Source organism: Pelodiscus sinensis, chromosome 1 (genome assembly GCF_052426305.1).
Source record: "Pelodiscus sinensis isolate ZL-2025 chromosome 1, ASM5242630v1, whole genome shotgun sequence".
NCBI lineage: Eukaryota > Metazoa > Chordata > Testudines > Trionychidae > Pelodiscus > Pelodiscus sinensis.
Window position 1 is genome coordinate 227,810,469 of NC_143052.1, and position 26,466 is coordinate 227,836,934.

General features: G+C 39.9%; 1 long non-coding RNA gene across 1 annotated transcript; it reads left to right on the forward strand.

Moving 5' to 3' along the window:
• The first annotated feature begins 789 nt into the window (after positions 1-789).
• On the forward strand, positions 790-21,620 carry LOC142823986 (uncharacterized). The gene is made up of 3 exons (XR_012899047.2): positions 790-1,036; positions 15,930-16,046; positions 21,028-21,620. It is a non-coding gene; the product is annotated as an uncharacterized LOC142823986 (long non-coding RNA).
• The last annotated feature ends 4,846 nt before the right edge of the window (positions 21,621-26,466 follow it).

The following is a 26,466-nucleotide window of genomic DNA, read 5'->3' on the forward strand; positions in this document are numbered from 1 at the left end:
AATAAATGAAACAAGGCTCATTGCAGACAGAAGAAAGGAAACTGACCATGAGTTGTGGCATTCTGTAGAAAAGACAGCTGCAGGAAAATCAGAAACAGGCCAACATTTAAAAACAAATGCAAAGAAGGTGGTGTAAATGATAAGCACAAACCAAACCAGGAGAGAGATGTATTTTGTCTATTGTCATTTTCAAACTGAAGAAGCAAAAGGTTCTGATTGTTCCTTCCTTTATTCTGGTCTTGGAAATATAATTCTTAACCTTTGGGGTTCATTCTGTTTAAATGTGTTAAATAAAGATGGTTACCATGAAGATATTCAAGCATCAACTTGAAAGCAGAGATATGAAGTGAGTATTACTCCCCACAACTGTGCCCCAGAGGGTTTTGGAACACACAGGTTTTACTGAAGAAACCGCATTATTTTACTCGGCATAAACAGCAAATGAAACCAAACTACACTGTAACAACTATTGGCTTACATTTTTTAATTTGGGAACCTAAAATTAGGTACTTAAATAGATATGTAGGGACTTAAATCAGCTCTCAGATGTACAATATGGATACTAGGGGCCTAATTTTAGGCACCCCATTTGAGAATGTGGCCATAGCATGTGTGAGACTTGACCTACTCTGAGAGACCTTTTCCTATCCTCCTAAGGAAACTACTTATTCAGCACTAGCTAGCATCCACCTGAGTGTCTACTAAGTCCTGATTTATTACTTCATCCTGCACACCTGTGGGACATCCCAGCAGGAACCTAACTGCCCACCTGCTTTTATTCCTGTGGGACATCTCCACCCTCTGGCAATACAACACATGTCCTGTGTTTAAATACAGTGCTAGAGCAAACAAGTTTGCAGTCTGAAGCTGCTGATGCATTCTGAAGCTCTTAAAAGAAGGAAAAATAAATTAATCACACAAAGATTTATAAATTCTCTGAGCAACAGCAGATCTTTCTCTGTATGCACCTAGGGTACAATCCAGATTTCTTCACAGAGAATCTTTGAGGAGATGACAAGAACACCTGGTAAGTCAGGTAGGCTGATTTTGGCTTCCATGTGCTGCATTTCTCACTAATCTCTTTGAAATTTTGTTAGCTGGCATCAGAGAGAGTTTGTCCCAACCTAGTCCAGGAGCTGAAGAAGGTTTTTTTTCCTCAGAGGCAAGAGATGGAAGGCTTGATTCTGATCTTGCTTACACCTGTGTAAATGATGAGATACTCCACTGAAGTCTATGGAGCTACACTGGTGTAAAACCAGTCTGACTGACAGCCTATTTTTTCCCCATGCTGTGCCTAATACATACAAAGCTTTTGACATAACAGTTTCAGTACTCCATAAATAATACAATGTCAGAGGCTTTTCTATATGTTTGTCAGCCCAGCTTTTTCTTTCCCCTTCATGTCTGTGTGGGGGAAAAATGTTTGAATAGGTGCATGACATAAAAGCTGCACTGTTATTCTTACCTATAGACATAATGATTTTGGATAAAGATCTCCACAGAATACCCGTGGTTTTTCAGGATCTGAGCCATCCTTTATCCTGTCAGTGCTTGAAAGAGAGCTGCTTCTGGCTTGGCCATCAGAGAGTCACTAGGTGTTATTCTGTGGGAGCTGTGCGACACCAGGCTCTGCTATCTGAAAGTGCTTTATAAAGGCACATTTCTATATTCTGTCTCTATTATGAATCCATAGCACAGGTGTAAGAACTGCTATGGGATAAAATGTTTCCCACAATGGGAGCATTCTCACATAGCAACAATAGCCTTGTGAAAGAGTTGAGCTGCCTTAAAGGCCCAAACTCATAAGAATAGCAAGTGCAATCTTTGAGAAATAGTGGGGTATCCAGACTTTCTTTTGTAAACCAGTTTCCCTTTTTATAAGTGCATTATCAAGCCTACTGTTTTTGGCCTTAGAAACAGAGTGTACTGGGAGTTCATGGATCACATTATGCTCTTTCATTGTCAAGAAAGCTGAACACCTATCTGTGCTGATGTCAGACAAGTACAGCTATGTCTGAATTCCAGTCATGTGTCCTTTCATCTATACTGTTCTACCCATCCTCAGCCCACAGGAAACTGCGTAAGGGGATTTAATTCTGTTTAAAAGTCTGTCACTGTGCATCGCTAGGGGAAAAGGCAAATTGCTGGTCTCATGGCAGTATTCTGGTTTCAAAAAACCCCTGAAGACCCTTGCAGTAGAAGGAAATCACTTGTGATGATTATGAAATTTCTACCTGTATCACTTCCTTGAGGCTAGAAGCAGGCATGCCAATGAGTTGTCTATACAGACATGCATACTTGCATACAAAGAGCAAATTCAGAAAGAGAAGCTGGCACATCTGTTTCTGACCCTGCCAGATTTTATTCATCAGAACTTCTGCAAAACAAGTGCCTGTCATCAGACTCTATCAGATTTGTGTCTTTTCTTTAGGGTTTTTTTGTGATATAGTGGGTATTATGTGCAGTTTGTTCACCTGAACACTTCTTTCTTGTAGTTGAAAAAATGCATCATTTTGTATGGTCTTCAAGAAGCAATGTGTTCATAATGTGGTATTTGCTACTAGAGTGTTTTGTAAGGTTGTAGGCTCTGATGTGCATAAGGCTATTCAGCAAATTACCATTGCTTGGAGTGAAGAGCTGGATCAGAGATTCTTCTGTCTAGGCATGCAGCGTATCAGGATTTACTGTAGTTGTATGCTTTAGAATTGCCTAATATCCCTGAAGCTAAAATCAGTTATTTTAAAAGTCTTTCTCAAGGTAAATTCAAACCTTGTTGAGAGGGCCAGCACAAAGCCAGTGCACCATTTACATTGCATGCAAGTCCTCAAAAAAAAAAAAAGTTTGTGGGACTAAAGTTATTTATAGACATGTACCGTTTTTCTGCATAGCAGTGAATTTCACTCTCAGAACAGGCATGAAGAAAGCCTCCTTTAAAATTACTGTTGTATTTAACTCTTAGTGAAAAACTTAGTACACATGAATGGAGAACACCCAGATAATGCCACTTATAAAAAAAAATGCTGATATGTGAAGAGCATATGATGCTATTGGACTAATACATAACAATTCTTTCTATTAAGGAATGCTTACTAGACAAGATCAAAATAAGTAGCTATCATAAAACTGTAAGATAAGCTGCAGGCTTAATGCAAGTAAATGGAAAGAAATCTCTTTTCAAAGGGTACATCTACACAGCAGCGTTATTTCGAATTAACAAAATGTGTGTCTACACTGCAAGCCTTCATTCTGAAACAATATTGAGCTGGAGGACTTCTTACTCTGACTCATGGTAATCCTCATTTTACGACGAGTAATGGAAATCAAAGGAAGAGTGTTCTTCCTTTGACTTCCTGCTGAGTAGACAGCGCCAAAAGCCAAATTAAGCTATTTCAAATTAAGCTACAGAATTGACGTAGCTCAATTTGCGTAGCTTAATTTGACTTTTGCCCTGGTGTGAAGATGTACAGACAGACGACACTCAACCATTTGCTGTGGGTGTTAAATCAGAACCAATTACCTGTTTCCAGGATCTCTTATTTCAATAAGTTGTTTCTGCATGATATGATCTTTTAGAAAATGACAGATCATAAGATTACCTCTCTTTCTTTTAAATTTTGATATTGAACTTTGATGGCAGTCTTTTGTCACAATTTACTACAAATGACCACTGGTCCCTAATATTCAACAGATCTTAAATTGGAAAGATGTTTAGATCAGGCCATGAACAAGTTGTCCTTGAATTATTTTCCAAAGTTCTTTGTCTACAAACTTCTGCTTTGCCATTCTTATGTCCTTCCAGTCATATCTAGAAAGAACTTTTTCTTTTACTCTTGGCTCTGCAAGTTAAATAGCTTTAGAATCGTATGTACAGTACCTAGGGCAACAGTCTAACTTGAGACTCTAGACATAGCTGCAATGCAAATAACTACAGTGATTACTTTTCACCCTAGATGAGCATCTGCCGTAAGAAAAAATACAGCTAGAATTGTTCTCCTCTCCCTCCCTCCACCCTGCAGTAAATTACATTTGGTGGAGAAAATCAGAAAAATGAATACTTTTTTTTTTTCAAAATTTGTATAACCTTTTAAATTTTGGATTAGATATATTGGAAACAGACACTTGAGGTTTCTTGGGGAGGCAAGGATTTTTTTTCTAATTTTTGTTTTGTTTTCAGGGTTGTCTCCTGCTCACATACTTTTATTTCTTTTTCTCTTCTCCCCTGAACTGGAAAAGATAAATAAATACAGACTGTCCTTGCTATAAGTCCAAGATACATTGCAAGAATCTTGAACTTACAGTGAAACAACTTAAAGCAGGAATTTTTTCCCCTGCAGTTGACTTCCATTTGTGCAAATTGTTTGGTTCCCCCATCACCCCAACTTAAGTCCTCTCACTGCCCACTTTTATTATGCATCAGTTCCTAAAAGTGGCAACAACTTCAGTGCAGAACGGATGTATACTGGGGTAGCTTATTGTAGGGACCCCCTGTATGTGAAAGCATAAGGGGAGGGGGCCACAAAAAGTCAGTTATTTAAAAATGTTTTTTCCTTAAACAAAATAATCCAGCTATTTTCTGTCACATAAAAAAAAGTTCTGATAGAAATAACTTGATCTGTAGTTCCACCATTGATGGATCCCACCTATACACCTTATACAATATATGGCAGTATTTGCACACCTTTTTCTGGTAGATGTTAGGGTGTAGAATCTGTTGCCTCTAAAATTCATATCAGCCCCCCCTCTCCCTCTCCTTCCTCTTTTAACAATTACCTACAAATTTAGTATAGTTGAGCTCCAAATATCAAGCCATTCCCTCACATTTCAGGTTTGTATTTTTATTGTTCTAAACATTTTTTGGGGAGGGGGTGAACACTCAAATGAGTAAAGTCCAATTGATTTTGAAGGAAATGCACAGTTTTACAGCAGCTATGTGGTCCCTTTCTTTGAGTTTGTGGAGGTTGGCTTGTAATTGTGGTTTTTTTTATGGCTATTTTGTTTTGTACAGCACTAGAATTCATTAGCAAGATTTAATAGTACAGAAGAGGTGTTACAAATAAAATTGTATTAATATTGCATGGAAGCACAAAACATCTTAGGCCCAAGAAAAAAGGAGAGAGAAAATCATTTTGATTTTTTAGGCCTTTTGGAAGCACAAGTGAGTCTGCATCCTTGAAACAGTCCACAGCATTTGGGGAAAGAACAAGATTACAGTCTAATTTTATTGGATTATGTATGTACCACTTGCTACATTTGTTATAATCAAAACCATTAAACTGAATTAGTTTAGTATTGTCCCAGTTCATCTTGTTTAGTCTCTTGACACGGATTTTAACAAGAGGGGGATGAATTCATTTGTTGCCATATGTTACACAAAGTTGGTAGGATTTTATGGAGTGGTTTGAAAAACTATAGCTTACTATAGTGTGTTGGACTAGGATACATTACAGTGTTTTCCATGAAGAATCATTAACATTTGAGTTCTATTTTCTTAGACATCCATGCGTGCAGCACCTATTAACCACTTGATAGTTATGTCATTTGGCCAAATATTCGAGAACCTGTATGGTTGTGCAAGGTGTGTGGTGCATGTTGTGGCTCTCTCCAAACGCTATTTAAATAGGCGACAAGTTACTAATTTTCCATCTTACTTTGTGACGTTCTGTCCATTCAACACAAGACAAACCCTCCGTAAGTGATGCGATTGGTAGTTCTTTGCAGGGGAAGCTATCTCCAAGTATCCTCTGGGCATTATGGAAGTAACCTTTATAACAAGAGACCATGTGGAGAATGGGAGCAGGGAAGTAAGTAATGAACACATGCAAGGGCACAAGTAAACTTCCTGCTCTTTTCAGGACACCTTGCTAATGGCAATAGAGCTGCAATCTACTATTTTGGGATTTTGTGTATACTTTTAGTAGGAAATCAGACATGTATAATTTATTTTATTTTTGAAGTTGTGGACTGTGCAATACTGGAACTTGCCAGTCAGGGAACTGACACAGTTCTGGGTCATGGAAAGTGGCAAACTAGATCCATTTTACCTGTGCTGCCTACAGTTAGGAAATACTTTTCCATACTAGAAGGAATCCCCATTTGTATATAAATATGCTGTGTGAGCCTTAATATTTTCTTATAAGAAAGAAACAACTGACCATTTCTCTGAGATCACTTTGGCCAGGTCTACACTAAAGGGGAAAGTTGACTTAAAATATGCAATTCCAGCTATGTTAAATATGTGGCTGGAATCAAAGTATCTTAAATCATGTTTTGGCACCGGCCACACAGCAGAAGGTCAATAGGAGGACACATTCTCATCAACTTCGCTTACTCCTCATGAGGAGCAGAACTATTGGCTCCAACAGGTGCGCTCTCTGTTTGAATTGACATGTATTCACTAGACCCACTAATTCAAACCCCAGAAAATCAATTGTATCAGTTTCTGTCTTCTTTGTAGTATAGACAAGCCCTTTAGGATCTGTATCTTAGTCACCCAATGTAGTTTAAATAAACAGTATCCCCTGTGAAACACTATACACATTTATTAAATTTAGAAATATAGTTCTTCATCCTACAAGAACTTCCTGCTGGGCACAGTACTTACTACGGGTCTTGTTAGATTACAGAAAAAATACAGAGTTATCAATTGTAAACCACAAATGGGAATGGCAGAGCTGAGGAATTTATAAAGGACTAAATAGGCCCATGAGGATACTGTCTTAAACCTCAGGAATGTTACCTTTAATTATTAAAGAGTAAGAGAATTCCTGAGGAGTAAGATACAATACTCAGGGCAAAAACTCTTCGGGCTTATCTAGACTATGCTAGAGTGTCAAAAGAGGATATGCAAATTCCATGGGAAAGTAATCAAGATGCAGGCTTTTTGGTGACCCCGCCCTTTGTCGAAAAGCTACTCTTCCTCAAAAAATGAGGTTTACGTGGCTTTTCAACAAAGGGGGGAAAGGTTTGCCGAAAAAGCTGAATCTTGATTACTTTCACTTTTGAAAGCTCCACTTTCGAAAGTGAGATCAGAAGAAGATATGCAAATTCCGTGGGCATTTGCATATCCTCTTTCATCACTCTAGTATTGTCTAGATAAGCCCTAATACTGTTGGAAGAGTTTTTTTCATTCAGTGCATGAATGTTAATACATCAGTTAATACATCCCTCCAAAATGCAGTGGCTAGATTGACATCAGAGATTAGGTTAACTAGCTACCATGCTCAGGGTGCAAAATTTTTCACATCCCTGAGTGACATACTTTTGTCAATCTACTTTTAAATGTAGACCATGCCTTGGAGTGAGTCTGGGTAGCACAACAGACTCTAAGATTCCTATTTACTTCTGGTCATAATGGAAAACCTGCTTGCAAACATCTATTATATGTTATTTCTGTAGCCTTTCAGTGTGTCTCTTAGTTAATGAATAAAATATGCAGAACAAAAATACATCCATGTATTGGGGTTCAAAAACACTAGGCAAAAATCACTGCGGTGCAGAGAAGCCATTGTGAGGCCTGTGTAGAACTTATGTCTCATGAAAACCCATTCTGAGGAAATTTCACCCATTGTGCTTGTTAAAAAACCCAAAATGGTTATCTATAAAAATCTACTTTTACGTGAGATTATGACACTTTATACTCTGAAGAATCTCTTGGTTCCTAATCTTATTACAGTTGTCAATAAGAGAATATAAAATGACAATTTCATTGTCTTTTAGCCCTGTGAAGGTTAGTTGTAAATGGAATTACTTTGACATTTACTCTGGTCTGCGAAATGAACTGTTCTCCCGTTTCTTCATAAGCCTGAAAAGAAGAACATAAAAAAGGAGCCAATAAACAGAAGCAAAGATATTGTGAAGTTTATAATCTATAGTCCTAATCCTGCGAACACTTCCTGCGATGTTTAGAAATGATCATGAACTCTCCCATTCTGGCAAAAGTAGATTATTATGAATGCAAGTAAATGGCAAAGCCATTAAATGAGCATTGTCTTATTATCCCCACGTGAGATATGAAATAATACATGGTTTACAGCTATCTTCACACAACCTGTTTGCACACATGTTCATTAAATACTCAATTTACTATTTGCCAGAGTTTGAGGCAGTGCCGTGCGGCATATTTTGCCCATTACAAATTTCTAAGCTTGCACTTTACAGCAGTTTTCAAGTGGCAGAGGAAACGTCTGCTCCTGTAGAATTTTAGGTAGATTTTTATTTTGTAGATACAGAAATATTTTGATTAGTTTAAGTGGCTTTGTCTTCTTTGTTAGCATGAGAGACTAAGGAACTTTCTAATGAAACACCCCAGAACGGTGAGTGCTGTGGAAGAGATTTTCTTGTATTCTCAATTTCTCATTTGCTTTTGTCTGTGTACACATATTTGCATACCTATCATGAGGGTAACTTCTCATGACAGAAAAAATTTCTGTCTGGGGACATTGTGGAGGAACACTGATAAAAGACCTACATGTCTCTGTGACTTGATGGGTATTGTCTTAACTGATGTTCAATTAATGACAATTTTCCTCCTTTTTTACTTTATCTCAGTTTTATTTTATAAGGGCCAGACTCTGTAGCCCTTACTGCCACTTAAGACTTCACTGGACAGGTAGTTCTATTGCCTTCATTGTCAGTAGTTCTGTTTCCATTAGCCTTGGTCACTTGGATTACTTCAGACTATTGTAGATCACTTTGATGCTAATTATTATCAGGCTTCATCCTCCACAGTGGTGGGAGCTGGGAACATTGAGAGAGCCCGTACTCCATCCTTACTCACGTCATCATACAAGTCCTCTTAGCAACTCCTACTACAACCTGGCATCTGAAAGCAGAGGGGGATAGAAGGAGTTGTTTGCCACCTAGCGCACCTTTCACCAAACTAGACAGCAGCTGCTTTGGGGCAATGGCTCTACTCGGGGAGTAAAGCAGAATGCTCTGGGGTATTCCACAGAAATCTTACTGTCCCCACTCATACCTCTCCTTAAGATCCACCCACTCCCATCCACCACTAAGGAGCAAGGGAAGAGAAAGGTTCCAAGTCCAAAGCAAGCCGCACCACTAGTAGGCTTTTTTCCCCTCTTTTCAGCACTCATTGCATCTTCCTGAATCACAGTGTCTCTGCTGCTGCCCTATCTAATGAGAGAGTAGCTTTGCTTGCCATCACAGCACAATAAACCAAAAGCTCATTACAATGCAGAGATAACACATATCACCTTTTGTTAGAAAGGCATAGGTTAAAATGTGCACAAAGGGGGAGAAAGAAGATTCCTGAGTTGGATGGAAAGAAAGTCAGTCACCTTTCATTTTCTTTTGTGCCGTGCAGGAAAATGTTGTTTTTAAGTTCGTAACAAGACAAGACCTTTACAGGGGATAATTTAATGATCATTTACTTCTACATTTTCTTCAGAACCCCAGTTAAAATTTAGAATGAAGCAGATTCATAGTCAATTGAGCTGGCAAATGCATAAAAGGCCCAAGGACAGCTTTGTCAGCCCCACTATTGCAATTTAAAATTGAAATGACTCGGCTAACAAGTCATATCTTGTTTTCTCACCATTGCAGACCTGCACTGCAAGAATCTTAGTGAGCATAATGGTGGGTTCTGGAAAAAAAAAACACCCAAGAACTAACAGATCATATCTAAAGTGTGATACCCAGCAGTAGGCATAGTAACTGTTATTGCACTGTAATTAACACTTAAACCTAAGGAGGGGGTTCCCAACCATGGATTAAACAAAGGGATGGGCACCTCCCTGCTGCCCAGACATAGGCCTCTAAGTGTGTGAAGGAGGGAGGCCTAGGATGGATTCCTCTCCTTGGCATCTCCTACAGGCTAGCCTAGGCATCTTCTTACCTAGCATGCTGGCCTTTCTGGGTCCCATTCTAGCTTTCCATTTCTCCCTATGTATTCTACAGGGAGACTAGGCACTAATTCAGGCTTTGTGGATTCTAGTGGTGTTCCAGAGATTTTTCTAGGTACTTTTCCAACACAGGTACTTTAGGAGGCTAAATGTTTTCTGTAGGCTAGAGAGAGAGAGAGAGAGCTCAGCACATGGCTGCTCACAATTAATCCTCTGAATTAAATGGCCAGACATTCAGAATTGCTTATTACTCAGAAGTGCCTTTGCAGAATAATGCTCGCAGTGAGCATTCTAGAGTGCTGGGCACTTTTGCAAATCTCACCTTAGTCAGTGGCAGAATGAACTTCACCTTGATTACTATACTGTGTGACCAGCCAAAAATAGAAATGTCCCCATAATAAGCCACACATTCAAAGTAAAGTTTTTTTTGAGAACCAAAAAAAATCTCAGCTTTGTGGCAAGACTGAAATACTGGGGCACATGTGAGAGTTATCAATGAACCCCGCCATTGCGGAGACATCTCAGGGTCAGAGCTTGCACGTTCTCTGACTGACAGAAGGGAGACAAGTAGAAAGGAACAAGAGAGCAAAGCATTAATGAATAAACACGGAGACAATAGAACTTGACAGTCCTCTTGCTGCCATCTGCTACCTCCAGTTTATTTTTAAACTCACTCACTCCATATAATTTGGGTATTAAATCTTAACAGTCAGTAGAACGGATGGAATTTTTTTTCAATTGAACACTTTTATGTTGGAAAATGCTGAATTGACAGCACTGATCTGTTTTATGGGAACTTACTAATTTTATTGCAGTTTCCAATGGCATATCATTGAAAATAGTTTTAGACTATCACTTCAACAAAACATTTTTACATTGTTCAACTATTTTGTTTTGATTGTTTCCAAACCCAAATACATATATATTTCATTTAGTGGTAAATGTCGACTTTCAATTCTCATTCAGGAAAAATGTGACATTCTAAAAGTTCCTGTCACCTATGAAAAGAAATGCTTTTTCTCAACCAGCTCTATATTAGACCTAGGTAGAAATCACAATGATATTCTCAGATATTCTTTCAATATTTGATCTATTGCTAGATTCTTCCTGATTTGTAAGGAGAGTGCTTAAAAATACAAAAGCCAGACAAATAATTTGGAAGCCTTATAACTTCCTGAGAACTTATTTATTTATTGTAATTCTGAGAAAACAGGTTGACATCCTTATCTACTTGAGGCATATTCTGTGTCAGAATGGACCCATTTCCTCTGCCTCTGGCATCTCCACAGGTTGAGCTGACCACAGTCCTGCCCTGCACTTTTCTGTGAATTTAGGTCTCTCCAGGCCAGTTTATTCTATCAATTTTTTTCTCACTTCTACAAAAGGTAGAGAGTAATTCATCTTCTGAGACACTTCTTAAGCACCTGTACATCCCCATTAACTGCCAAATCCCAAATTTATAGCTGCTTTACACAGGAGAGAAAACACAAACCTGAGAAGCATTTACATTTATTTTGGTGTAGTTGCCTCAGGTGGTGTAAATCTGCTTAGATTTAGCCTTGCCTATGAAAAGCTGCGAGTGTTTATGAAATTGAGGAGCACAGGTTAAAGATGGGCAGTTATAAAGCTCATGTGACAGCAGCAAGACAAAGTTGAGGGGTGCCATGAGGGCAGGAAGGTGGACTCAGTGGTATTTCAGCACATCAAGTGACAGTTCCAAGGGGTTCCCAGAAACTGAACCTGTCATATCTAGATTCTGTGACAACAATAAATATAATTAATCTTTTATTAAGAAGACATATTGTTCTCCCCATGCAGTTTGTTCTAAAATTACTGGAGAAGTTGCATACAACACTAAAAAAGCTACAATTTGTAAAACCGAAACCATTATTGATTTGTAAAGTGATGTCAAATTATTATAATCAAAGATGCTTATTTACACATTTATGTTGCAGTAGTGCTTGGAAGCCTCTGCTGAGATTGGGACCCATTGTGCTAGGCATTTACAAACTCATACAAGCCATAATTCCTGCCATGATGAACCTAAAATCTAGGAAGACAATTAACCTATGAAAGGTACCAGGCAAAGGATACGGTCAAATCTGTATAATGAATATATTGCATGTTTCAAAGTTGCAGTATTTCAGAAATTATACGGCACGTGCATTATTATTTCTTATAGAGCACATTTCACATTGAGCACAAATAATGGATAATTTTAGCAAATTGCTTACAGCTAATTCAATCAGAAGCAAGCTAGTCATACTAAAATGCATAATTGCAACTCTGCAGCAGTTACATTCAGTGTTAATATGTCCCTTGTATGGCTTGTAGTGGTTTAGCAAAGGTATGAAGGCTTGGATGTCTGATTGTGATGCAATTATGTATTGTATATAATTGGAGACTGAAAGCCCAGATGAGGTCATAGGCCTTTGCAAAGGTGGCTATTACAAGTATTCATGGGAAGTGAAAAACATTTACCATTATAGTAAAAAATCACAGGTGTTGTTTGATTTCTATACTGGAGGATGGGAGCAGCTTTAGTCAGACCAAATGAGCCATTAGCAATTGGAGTGGGGGGAGGGATAGCTCAGTGGTTTGAGCATTGGCCTGCTAAACCCAGGATTGTGAGTTTAATCCTTACAGAGGCCATTTAGGGATTTGGGGCAAAAGTTTGTTGGGGGTGGTACTTGGTCCTGCTGTGAAGGCAGGGGACTGGACTTGATGACCTTGCAAGGTCCCTTCCAGTTCTAGGAGATAGGCAATCTCCATTATATACAAGTCTTTATTAGTTCAAGGCTTGCAGTTTGAAAGGGCAGGGGAAATCTTTTCTCAATGTGCTGTATGTACAACAGCGAGTATAATGGGGGCTTTGTCTCTCTTTGGGGCCTCCTAGTATTACCATAACCAAAATAAGAAATCATAATTGCTAATAGTATAGGCTGGGGGAATGGTATTTCATCCCATTCCAGTGGTAGTCTCTGGCTTGCTCTCTCCTGTCCATTACTGCAGCAACCCCTCTTCGTGAGGTTGAGTGAGTTCTGCCTGATACTTGGAGAGCTTTGCAAAACCAGTAACTCTGTGGGGTTCACCAGCCCTTCACCTACCTACTAGAGCTGGTGGAAATGTTTCTGGCGGAACTTGAAGAAAATGTCATTTTATGAAAATGGCAATGTTTCTGGACAATGTGTTGGTTTCAACAAAACTTGTGAGGAAGAATTCTCAGGTCCAGCTCTTTGGGTGTTCCTATGAGCTCAAGAATAACCAACAACACTGGCTAGGAAACCCAAATTCAAGTCAATGATCCAGATCAGGGATTTGAACATGGTTACCCCATTTTTCAGGAGTATGCCCTAACCACTTGGATATACATCTAGTCCTGCCTTTAGGAGCTGAATTTATATTAAAGATTAAATATTCATTGGGACAAGAGAGATTCCATAGCCTGGTGGTTAGGGTACATTCTTGAGACACAGATTTACCTATCAAAACAAAAACAGATTTCAAAACCTAAACATTTCTCATGAAATAGAATAGTTGTTTTTCATTACATTCATCACTATATTTTATACTTCTTTTAAATCCTCAGTTGAACAGGGACTTCAATGACACTTGGGGTCAGTCTGAAGCATAGGTCGACTTTATAACTACTGTACTTCTACTTCACCCAGTGGTATTATTTTTGTAGCACTGAGCTATCATTACTTTTTGAAGTGCCGTGAAGTGTTGATGAACATGTTCTATGGCTATGCCCTGAGCAATTGTGTCTACTGGGCTTTCTGGAAGCTTTTAAAATCCTTAAATAGATGTGAAACTTAAGAAGATTCACACAAGGGAAAGTCAGTATGTGCAGCCAGCCCTGGCTCTGCGAGAATCTTGGAGACAACTTCAAAGACTCCAAACACAACATTCAAAACAGCTCAAGAGAGTGTTTGCCTGAAAACAAACTTCTGATCAATTGGCTCCCCTAGTCCTTATGATTAGCTGCCTAGTGAAGAGAAGAAATAGGTCAAAATTAGCTCTATTGCACCAAAATCCAAAATTCTCTTTGAAATTTTAGATAGTAGTTTAATATAGAATTTAGGTATCTCATGTCATGCAGAACACAAAGCTTTTGTTTGGGGAGGGGGACTGTCAGCCGACGGTCAGGGCAGTGAGTCCCTTATGACCGGCTGAAGTTCTTTTAAATTGTGCTTGGTTCTGTTACAGCAACTGAAGGAGTCAGGTTAAAGCTTAAACAGTTACTATTTTATTGTTACAGGGTAAACTTAGTTGTTAAATGCTACTACTGTGTTACAGATAACACAGACACTACAAAGGACAGGACAGAAATTACACTAATAAGTCACTTACAGGTACCATGAAACCCTTTTGGTTCTCTGAGCTCTTTTTAAATGCATGCAAAATAGACACATAGCAGGTATATATTCTCACCCCTGCGTTCCAGACTTGGCGTGGCCAGCGTCTTTCTCTCAATCCCTCGGGAAGAAGTAGGGCGAGGTTGGGCGTCCCACAGACCTCGGGAGACAATCAATACCTGCCAGCAGGTATAGATGATTGGAGCTCAAATGGGGTGGGCGGCTGAACCTCTTTTATACCCCTTGGGTCATGTAGGCTTCTTCCTGGGCTCAAGTGGCCATTAAGGAAAAATGGCTTTGAATGCCAAGTTTCCCACAAAGGGTGCAAAGCATAATTTACACCTGGGAAAATGCAGACAATGGGCACCTCTGGTATGTGATGGACGAAGATTCCTCTCCTGGGACAGTGCAGGCGTGTCAATTACTGGTACTAGCCATCAGGGCGACGGGAGGCCCCGGGTCATCAGCTAGCCCATTTACTGTCTGGTTTCTGTTTATGGTAGAGTCAGGGACAGGCAGCAAACCTGTGTTCCCAGGGCATCAAAGGCTGACTGCCTTTCTCTTGCTCTCTGGGGGGGGGGAAAAACAAGATGGGGCTCGTGGAAAAACAAGATGGGGTTTTGTGTCTGGCTACATTCCACCCCCTTGACACGCCTCACTATGTCCCAGAACGCAAGATGGCGGTGATGCCAGCACCCTTTGCCCTCCTTGGAGGAAGCTAAAATCGCCCTATCAGCAGGGTCTGATCAGATAATTTGGATCAAGGGATTGATTAGGATCGCTTCCCAATGCCATATACCAGATTTGTGCAGAGGAGGTAGCAGTGTACACAAAATGCCTAACAATACATAGAAGCATGCAGCAAGCAATTACAACAAGTAAAATGGTTAATATAGTATTTACAATAGAGTGAAGGAAGGGAGTTAACGAAAGTAAACTTAGGTGTTGGGCTATACAATCTAGCCATGAGGCTTTACATTTTTAGTTACAGCATGTCTTATCCCATACCGTTCATTGCCACTTCCCTTGCCTCCCCCTTGACCTCCCCCCAGAGTTATTTAGAGGATTGCGGTAGTCGCTGTCATTGAACCATACCAGTCCCCATCGGAAGATGTCACTTTGTTTCACCAGTCATTTGGGCTGAGAGGGACAAACTCGATTCCCAGTCCAGTAGAGGAGTTAAGTAAGATGTTTTGGTACAGCAGTAGCAGTTGGGATGAGGAAGAAGACCATGGCGAGTTGGAGTACCATGTCTTATTTCAATAGTCTGTAACTAACACCAGTGGTTGCAAGCACAACAGCAAGCGGTATATATATACAAAAAGTTTATGGTGGTTTCCCGGATTCACACCAGCACTGGGAGGGATCCATCCCACTGGAGCACTGTTCAGGGATATTGCCTCAGTTTCCTGTAATAAAACATAAGGTTTGCCGGTCTTGGATACAATCCAAGCCTCAGTGATGGTTATTGGTGTTAGCCCAGCATCTGCAGTTGTCCAGACTCCTTTTCCCTTATAGGAGTGTCTGGCTACAGGGACAAAAAGAGAATATTTTGAAAACACAAAAAGAAGAGGAGGATATGAAATCTATCATGAAAGAATCTGTAGCTCAATGTGTAAAGATCCCATTTTTTAAAGTATGTAAACAGGGATAGACATGAATCTGAATTAAATACAGCATAGACTCTGATCTAACATTTCTTTTATTTCAGAAATAAACAAATGCCAGCTTATTTTCCATGCTCTGTGGAAGGAGTACAACATAGAAATATCTGAATATAATACTATACACAGTGCATTCCATGTTTAAACAAAACAAATACCTTAAGGTAAGTTCAGAAATTAGCACATAAGTCTAGAACCTGTCTTTCATCCATTGTACTTAAATATGGTCTTTCCTGTTTTCACTCTCAAACTGTCTGCCAAACAGTATAATGTATGATGTCTTATAAACTGGGAATAGAAAAAATATAACACAATTTCTTATATAAGCTCGTATACAGTAAATTATGTTACAATTACTTATTAGCCTAGCTACTATTATGATGTAGGAGTTTCGCAAACAATCAAGAAAGATATTCTGTGCTAGCAGAAGCTCCGAGTATAAGTGTTTATATTTTTCAGACAGTGTTTGATTTCTAAATCCTATCAAGAGCTACAGAACGTGTCAAGTGCAGGGACAATCCCTTCCTGAGCAGATGAACAGGTAGTGAGCAGGATTTTGGATGGAAATCACACTAACATTAGTCTTGGATAATTGTCTGCCTTTGGCATTTTGCCTGCATTTCATTTTGACTCTTTTGCAGTTTTTTTCCCATTTAACCCTGAAACTCTAAGCCAAAGTAAGGAGACAGAAATCAAAGAAAAACATGTTTGCATTGCTCACTTATGAGTTAAAAGCAGTGTAACCCAAATGGTTATAAATATAATCTTGAATCATAATAGTTAACACATGTTAATAGGTCATCACATATTCTCTGTTTGCACTATTATGCAGCAAAGATGTCCATACAATATATTTAACTTGACTATCAAAGAAGAACAGAACATAATTGATCTCCAACTTAAAAAGCCCTTGTTTCCCCTGGCATTCCTTTCCCTCCTATACTTTACATTTTTCAGTTAACTTGCTGCTTTCTTCCAACATTACTCTACTGTACACTGAGTTTATGAGCCTCAGACAATAAAATTAAATTTACTCCTCTCTTTAGATTCTGACTGCTCATTTAGCCGTGTGGGTATTTGTTTTCCTGTTTGAAGTGAGAAAATGAGTCCATCATTCTGATTATGGAGAATATAGTTTCCCTTGGGACAAGCAGCTGTGAAAAAACAAACAGTAATTACACACTAAAAATAAAATAGGAAGTTTTTATGAACTTTTTGATGATCACCCATGCTCTAATCTATAGTACCACAAACAAATAGAGATGAACAGATTGTTTTCCGAATACTAAATCTAGTGGTCACTTGACAGAAATCCCATGAGCTGAAAATGTAATTCTGCTCAAGGTTAAGGAGGAACTGGTGCTGGATAAAATTGAAATAAGAAGAGACAACTGAAGACGTTACTCACCTTGTGCAGTAACAATGGTTCTTTAAGATTGTCTCCATGTGGGTGTTCTACTTTAGGTGTCGGTGTGCCCTTCTGCCAGTGATCAGAGACTTTTGGTAACAATGCTTTGTCTCAGTAGCCATCTTGTAGTGCTGCTAGTGTCCATGCAGCATGCATCCGATGTGACTCCCTCCATTCCATCTCTACTTGAGAGTTCAGTAAGTCAACTCCAAAGTAACGGTGAAGAAGGTGGGTAGTGGAGCACCCTAGGAATGAGACAGTGTATCCTGACTGTATGATCATTAGTGCCCATTAGTTATATCGGTCCATATTTGGTAGAACAGGCAAAAGCGATGGCCTGATAGGGGTAAGGAATGTTGGTGTTGCTAGTTCTGTGGAGAGGTCATTCAGACCTTTGACCAAAGCTTCAGATTGGGTGTGTGGTACCATACATCTCTGGAAGTGCTGTTTCAACCTGTCAATTAATTGCCATTGATTTTTGACAATGGAAAGAGGTGTCACAGGCCTTTGGTATGGGATAAAGTGCCATCGCTTGTTGGGCAGAGAGTAGATGCTCAGGGTGCAGAGGGCTGTGTGAGAGTCCTTCATGGTATGGAGGACCTTGCCAGTTTTGGATGTGAATAGCTGCACCCTGTCAAATGGGAGATGAGATGAAGCTCCTTGGGGAAATCATAGAAGATTAGGGTTGGAAGAGAACTCAGAAGCTCATCTAGTCCAACCCCCTGTTCAAAGCAAGACCAATCCTAGCTAAATCATTCCAGCCAGGGCTTTGTCAAGACTTACCTTAAAAACCTCTAAAGATGGAGATTTCACCACCTTCCTAAGCAACCCATTCCAGTGCTTCATCCTTCTCCTAATGAAATAGCTTTTCCTAATATCCAACATAGATCTTCCCCACAAACTTGATACTATTGCTCCTTGTCCTCATCTGCCACCACTGAGAATAGCCTGAGAATAGCCCGGCTCCATCTTCTTCGGAACTTCTCTTCAGGTAGTTGAAGGCTGCTATCAAATTTCCCCTCATTTTTCTCTTCTGAAGACTAAATAAATCTCTGCTCATAATTTTTATGCCCCAGCTCCTTAATCATTGGCCTCTGCTAGATTAGATCCAATTTGTCTACATCCTTTCTGTAGTGGGAAGCCCAAAACTGGATGCAGTACTCAAGATGTGGCCTCATAGGTGCAAATAGAGGGGAATAATCACTTCCCTCCATCTGCTGCCAGTGAGCCTACTAATGCACCCAATATGCATTTAGCCTTCTTGGTTACAAGGGCACATTGACTCCTGTTTATCTTCTCATCTATTGTAATCCCCAGGTCCTTTTCTGCATAAGTGCTGCCTGTCCAGTCAGTCCCCATCCTCTAGCAGGGCACGGGATTCTTCAGTCCTAAGTGAAGGACTCTACACTTTTCCTTGTTGAACCTCATTAGATTTCTTTTGACCCAATCCTTCCATTTGTGTAGGTTGCTCTGGACCCTATCTCTACCCTATAGTATATCTACCTCTCCGCAAGGCTTAGTATCATCTGCAAACTTATTGAGAATGCAAGCCATCCCATCACCCAGATCATTCATGAAAATGTTGAACAAAATCAACTGCAAGACCGACTCCATCTGTTACCAAGAATGATAGAAAGGGAACAGAGGGGGTGATGTCACATGTGCACTGCATGCCACTGTGCATGCGCAATGCAATTGAGTGCTGCTACCGAAAATCTCTGACCTCTGGCAGGGGGATGCCCCCACATGTAAAGTGGAGTATCCACAGGGACATCACTTGAAGCAGTAATTTAATTTGTTCTGAATCTCAAGATCACATTGCTCATATCAATAGTCCTCTACAATGAATGTTTTTACATTAGGGAACCAAGCAGTTCAACAACAACAAAAGCTTGAATCTCAAACAGAATTTCCCCCTGTATTTTTTCTGACCCATTTGTTCCTCTATTTCCCTTGGTAGTTTGATTTATGCCAGTTCTGGGCAAACAAGATTAGTATTTAATTAAACCAGGATATGTCTCATTTCTGTGAGGTAGAAAACCTCTTGAGTGCACTGAGTTGTTAGTTAGACCAATAAAACTGATTAAGAACTAATATCCTAAGTAAAGATGAATCAATTAGTACCTTGTCTGATAAATATCATGAGCTCATCCTATGTAGAACCACACAGCTCTCTGATCCAAAATGACACATTAATTTAAGATATTGTGTTATTTTACTTGGATTACTAATAAGGCCACAGCTGATCCTGGCCCCAGTATTCCTATTCCTGTTTCTTTTATTGTTGTAGTTTTTGGCAAACTTTTTTTCCTTCTAATGCCAAGAAAGATATTCAGGGACATGAAAGAAAATCATGTGCTCTGTGTTTGCACAATTGCCTTTATATGGGAATTTACACCTTCCTCTCACGTATCTGTAATAGACAAGATTCTGAACTAGATACATCACTGGGCTTATACATTATGAGAACTGTGGCAGTCCAAACCATTCTTGGGTTTGATTCAAATGGTGCTGTTTTGTCACCTTATAACTTTGGGGGCTGCTGACAGTCTATTCTCAAATCCTTTTCAACTGCTTGGGTCTCTCTCTTTCTCTCTAATGAAAAAAGCCATGCAACAGAGGACAGAAGACTGCATAATACGTATCTAGAGTTTGGCCTCATAGAGGGCGGAGAATCCATTTGAAATTCTTTCTCTCATTCTGATACTTCTTGATGGCAAAATGAGATATTCCCCTATATCTCTCTTTTCCTCTCCTCTCCCCTCCCCTATGGGCAGAGGTAGAGCAAAATGCTCTCAGCTAGTAAAAAATAAAAGCTGCCCACAGAAACAACCAAGCGTCAGATTCACTCAGCATCACCCGATAACTCCACGGAACAGGTGATCAATATTCATCAGCCTCAAAATTCCACTGCTAGTGATGGTTAATGGGCTGATAATGCCATCTTCCTTGTAGCCAAATCCCATCAGGGACCAGACAGCTGGAGCTAAAGGAGAAAACATATCAGAACTGGCAGTAGACAGTTTAGGAGGCTAAAATTAACCTTGGACCATTCACAGAAGGAACTAATTGCTTGTGACTGCTAGATTTCTGCCCATGGCAAAGGTTTATTGTTACACAGATCTTGTCCTGATACAAGTTTCTGCATTGCAAGACAAAGAAAAATCAAAGGATATTTTTAAAAGCACAGGAAGATCTACTGGTAATTAGTTAGTACTTGGTAATGTTAAAGATAAATGCAAGTTTAATTAATTAATGATAACTGCCAAACTGTTCTTGGCTATTCCCACAATATTGGTCTTACCTCATTCTAAAAACTCTAATGACAATAGTTTTCCCCTGCCACTTAATAAAGGAGTTGCCATTCTATGTGACATGCCATCAAGTGGCATCACATTACAACAATGTAAAATCTTAGCTTGGAATGATTTTGATTAATAATTCCAAATAATAATTTATTATAGATTGTATTACCTTTGCTCCTACAAGTTTGTCATGGGCCAGGACAACAATAGGTAGATGTGTACTAAGACTAAACAAAAAGACAGGCTTTGTCCCAGAGCATTTATAGTCAAAACATAATATGACAAGAAACAACAGATGGAAATCAAAGACAGATGGGGGAGTACAAGAAAACAATGAGGCAATATTGGTTAGCATGAGTGGCAATGGTCTCAGTACACAAGTGGAAAGTTTGTTGCTTTTTTTTTTTTTTTTTTTTTTTTTTTTTTTGGTAGGCTGCCCAACAAAGGAGAGTTTTATGAAGGATTTGAAGAATGCTAATGAGATAGCTTTGTGGACATTACAAGCAGCTCCTCCCACGTGTGGAGTGAAGCATGAGGGAAAGCACAAAGGCTTTTTGGAAATTTTTAAACCAGTGAAAGCAACAAGGAGTCCTATAGACTAACAGATTTATTGGAGCATAAGCTTTCCTGGGCGAAGACCCACTTCGTCAGTGGGTAATGGAGGCCAGTGTCATGAACCGGTTAAAGGAGAGAATCCACTTCTTGACAGTGAATAAGAGAGGCTCTGAAATGCCTTGAAAGTGAAGCAAAGAAACTTACGTTTAATATTATATGGGGCGGAGGTAGGAGAGATTCAAAGAGTTGTCTGGTGGGGTCAAAATGACAAGCTAGGAAAGTGATCTCTGCAGCAATATTCTAAACAGACAAGAGTGGGGCAAGATTGCATGGGTCAAAGCTAGGAAAAAGGATGCTAGAGTAGTTGGGATGGTAGGATGATGAGACTCTGGATGAGTTTTACCTCTGGGGAGGAATAGGAGAAGCTGTATCTGAGGGTATGTCTACACTGCCACCCTAGTTCGAACTAGGATGGCTAATGTAGGCATTCGAAGTTGCAAATGAAGCCCGGGATATTTAAATCCCGGGCTTCATTTGCAACTTCGAATGCCTACATTAGCCACCCTAGTTCGAACTAGGGTGGCAGTGTAGACATACCCTGAGAGAAATCATGAGGAAAGAACTGACAAGATTTAGACATAGTTTTGAATGAGGGAAACTTATACATATGTCTAAGTCAAAAATCTCTCTCATCTGAATTGACTGTAAGGATGGTATCTGTTGTGATGAAGACAAGAGTTAGTTGGAGAAGCTTAAGAGCTCTGTTTTAGCCATGTTGTGCTTGAGCTGATGGCTCAAGTCCACAAAAAGATTTCACACGGGCAGGTAGAGATTTTAGTTTGAACAGAAGGCAGTTGGTCTGGAGTATAGAGGTAGATCTGTGAGTTGTCAGTCTAGCAATGTTCAGATCCATGTTATATGCTGGTAGAGGGAGAAGAGAAGGGGACCAAGAAGAGGCTCCAGTGGAACCCTTACAGAAAACTGGAAGTATGTGTGAGGAGGATCTTCTGCAGGATACACTTGAGAGATTAGAGGTATACAGAAAATCAAAAGGGAATGGAATACAAAAGCCAAAGGAGGACATGGTTACAAAAAGTATAGGCAACAGTGCAAAAACTGTCTGGCAGGTCGAGGAGGATGAGAATTGAATAATAGCTCTGGGATTTGGCAAAGTGGCCCAAGTTTGCCATGAAGATTTGTGACTCAATTAATTATTCAATGAATGTGGTTTGAGTTTAAAGTATACAATAAAAAATCAAGAACCAAAACCAGGCATGTCTTAAATTTGATTGTGCTTCTCCCCATTTTACAAACCACGAACATTTGCACTTGCTCAGGTAAACCTGGAAAAGCTCTGAAACTTATTCAAGCACTCTGGCGTCTTTTAAGGATTCCCGCAGCAGCTCTATAGAATAGGGTGAAGTAGCAAATTGGAAAGATGGGGTCACTGTTTAGAGAAAGGCAAAAGAGAACAGGCACAAGTCTCTTCTCCACCCCCAGCAAAAGCAAGTTTGTGCTCTCCTTTCCATTTCCTTAGGAGTAATGCATTTGAATTGCTGGGATGTTTTCTGCCTTAGTAGGATCAAGATCACAGGATCTTCTCTTTCCCTCCCTACTGATGGGGGGGGGAGGGAAGGGAGAGGGAAACTGAGGCAGCTGGACTAGCTTGGGATGAAGCTGAAGGAGAGTGGAACACAGGAAATGTTACTTTTCCTTATCTATCCCTTCGTCACCACTAGGTCCAAAATAATTGCAAGTGTGCAGTTCCTGATTACAAACTGCATACTTCCTAGCAAACTCTGGCTAGTACAGAACATTGCTGCTTCTCATGCATCACTGATCTATGGTACATTTGCACATGCAATGTCAGGTATTGGTTTCATGCTAGCAAGATCTTTTGCTGAGATCCTCAAATGTATTCAGGCTCCTAACTGCTGTTACTCTGAATGGAAATTAGGAACCTAAACATATTTATGCATTTGGGTATTGCATATCTTAGACCTTAGCTACCCTGAGCTTTTTGCCATTGGTGTAGTTATACCAATGAAGCAGGAGTAAACTGATCTGGTAAAAAAGACAAATTACAATGGGGTCTTGAAGTGGTACGACTACACCTATGGCCAGTATCCTCCCTCTGAAACAACTAACCACATCCCTCTGTAGGTAAGAGCTTAGAAAGCTGGTATCTCTTCTATTACCACAGCTGTTGAGATCAGAAGCATGGATGAGCTGACAGCTGGCAGTTTCATTTAGCTGGGGCCTGGCAGCAGGACATTGTCAGTGGAGGAGCATTGACACTGGATTTTATTATTACCATTGATATGATAGAGCCTGACTGGTGGAAGCCCATCTATTTACTGATACTTTTCTGAGCACTTTTGGTAAATGGGTGGAGTGGGAAGTGTTGGTTTTGGAGGCTAGGTTCAATTTACATGTGGGCCTTCAGCCATCCTATACCCTCAGCAAGGCCTTTCCTCCTGCCATTCCCTTTGCATCACTAAAACAAAAGAATTTATGGCATGTTTGTTTGTTTTTTTTTAAAGGAAGTGGAGAGAAGCAGAATTGCAGCTCTCTAAGGCTGTCTCCTGTGCAGACAAAATGCACAGTCCCCTTCCTTGCCAGGACACAGAGAATCTGAGTTTAAACGACTTTGAACAAAGTTGTTTGCTCATATGATTTTTTTTCTACACCCCAGCAATCAGCAGCAAAATGAACACTGCCAGCTCCAACCTCTGCTGCAGAGGTTACCAGACATATGTTGTCTTGGACCAACCCACAGACTCAAATGCACATAGTCACACATGCCTAGTGTTCATCTTATTTACATTTTGGCAATGCCTCAGAGTCCTAGTCATGGGCCAGGACCCCATTGTGCTAGGTGCTGTACAAACACAGAACCAAAAGACTGTCCAGGACCCAAACAGCCTGCAGACAAACTTTCATATGCATAAGCTTCAGAGGGTAGCCGAGTTAGTCTGTACAGAATAAACTTAAAAAATAACCAATAGTCTGGTAGCACTTTAAAGACTAACAAAACATGTAGATGGTATCATGAGCTTTCGTGGGCACAGCCCACTGCTTCAGATGAAACAAATGACAGGACTATGCATCACTTCAAAGACTGACAAGATGGTTTATTAGGTGATGAGCTTTCATGGCCAAACCATCTTGTTAGTCTTTAAAGTGCTGCACAGTCCTGTCTTTTGTTTCAGCAAGACCAGACTAACATGACTACATCTCTATTACACTTCTTCAGATGACCAGAGTGTTGGATGCCCGGAACCAAAATAAATAGGGAAGAAGGGGGAGAGGGGAGAAGGAAAAGAATGGGAGTGGGGGGTGACAAGAAGAGGCAGTGGGTATAAAAATATCAAGGGGAAAGCAGAGCTGAAATGTAACAGAAAAAACAAATAGTCTATAAACATCTGCCTCTTTAGACTATCCAGTTTTTAGGTAAGAACCATTAGAAGGCAATTAGAGAGGAAGAGTTAGTACTATCCAGTCTTTAGATGCTTATATACTATTAGTTTATCCTGTTACATTTCAGCTCCACTTTCCCCTTGATATTTTTGTACCCACTGCCTCACCTTGTTTCTCCACCTCCCTCCCCCAACACCCTTCCCTTCTCCCCTATTTATTTTGATTCTAGACATCCAACACTCTGGTCATCTGAAGAAGTGGGTTGTGCCCATGAAAGCTCATGATACCATCTATATGTTTTGTTTGTCTATAAAGTGCTACTAGACAATTTGTTGTTTTTTAAATTTTTCATATGCATGTTCATGTTACTAAATGAAATGATAACAATAGTGTAATAAAAGAACCAAGGGCATAATATTCTGGAAGACACTTCCAACACCACTCATGCTCCAGATCTGAAAAGCAACAAAGATATTTATGAACATCAATGGTAAGGAACAGAGTGTTAGGCTAGTGCTAAAGTACTAATAGCTAGGATGTGATTAATAAGATAAGTAATAAGCCATCTTCCCTGCCACCCCCATGTCCAATGCTTAAAAGTAGAAAAGTTAAAATTACAATGCTTCTAAATACAGCAGCACAGGACAAGAGGAACAAATCGCAGTTTGCACTGGACAGTCCTAAGAATGGCTGGAGGAGTGCTAGGCTCCTAGGCAGTAACACAATACTTGTCATGTGCCAGAAACAAAGAAAATCAACACTGACCTTTTGGTAAATTACACAGTGCTCCATCTGGAAAGGTGTCATTTTCTTATTTATAGCCTGAGAGTGCAATGCCAATTTATACCAGCTGAGGAGCCGGCCCCAGATCCCCAGCAAGAGTTAAGTTCCTAAGCACCCTGTGTAGCTTCTGAATAAGTGATACCAGCAAACTTAACCCAGCATTATAATTGTGTCCCAACCCCCATGTATGGCTGGAGCCTTCCATTTCTCTCTCATCTGATGGACACTCTATTTTTATTTCTGGAACTCATTGTTGTCAATTGCTTTTACCCTGATGGCAAAAGGAATAGCTTTAGGACTGTAGCTGGCATAAAACAGGAGTTCTTCTCTCTCAAAGTCATCTGCAGAATGAAAATGTGAAGTATCCTTTTGGTGCTAAATCCATAATAGGGACCTAGGCACAGCATTGCAATGCTTAACTTTAGATCCTCTGCCATCCAGTGGCATTCATAGCCCCAAGTTAGGCACCCAGGCTTCCTATACATTGGAAGAATTGGTGGGCCAGAGAGTAAGTGAGTCTGACTCTGTAGCCTAGTTATTAGGCCACTCCTAATCCTAATCCAAATTCCAGTCCTTGCACCAAGGAATAGTTAGGTGTGTTATATAAAGTGCAATAACTTTGATAGGAGAAACTAGCACCAAAGTACTCAATTGCTTTGTGGCTAGGGCATGCACCCATGAAATAGAAGACCTATGCTCAAGTCCTTGCTACAACTCAGGAAAAGTGGGGATTTGCACCAGTGTTTCTGAAATCATAGGTGTGGGCTCTTACCACTAGGCTACAAAAAATATAGAATGGAATAAATTAGGAGGCCAGTGGCACTTTAAAGACTAACACATTTATTAGTAAACCAGAAACTTCAGGATCTCTACCAAGCATTTATAAACCTCAACTACCCACCTGGAGAAATAAAAAAAAGCAAATTGAAAGAGCCAAACGAATACCTAGAAACCATCTACTACAAGACAGACCCAAGAAAACCAACAATAGAACACCACTTGTCATCACCTACAACCCCCAACTTAAACCTGTCCAACACGTTATCAATAGATTACAGCCTATACTGGAACAGAACACTAAACTCCAAGAAGCTCTGGGAGACAGACCCATAG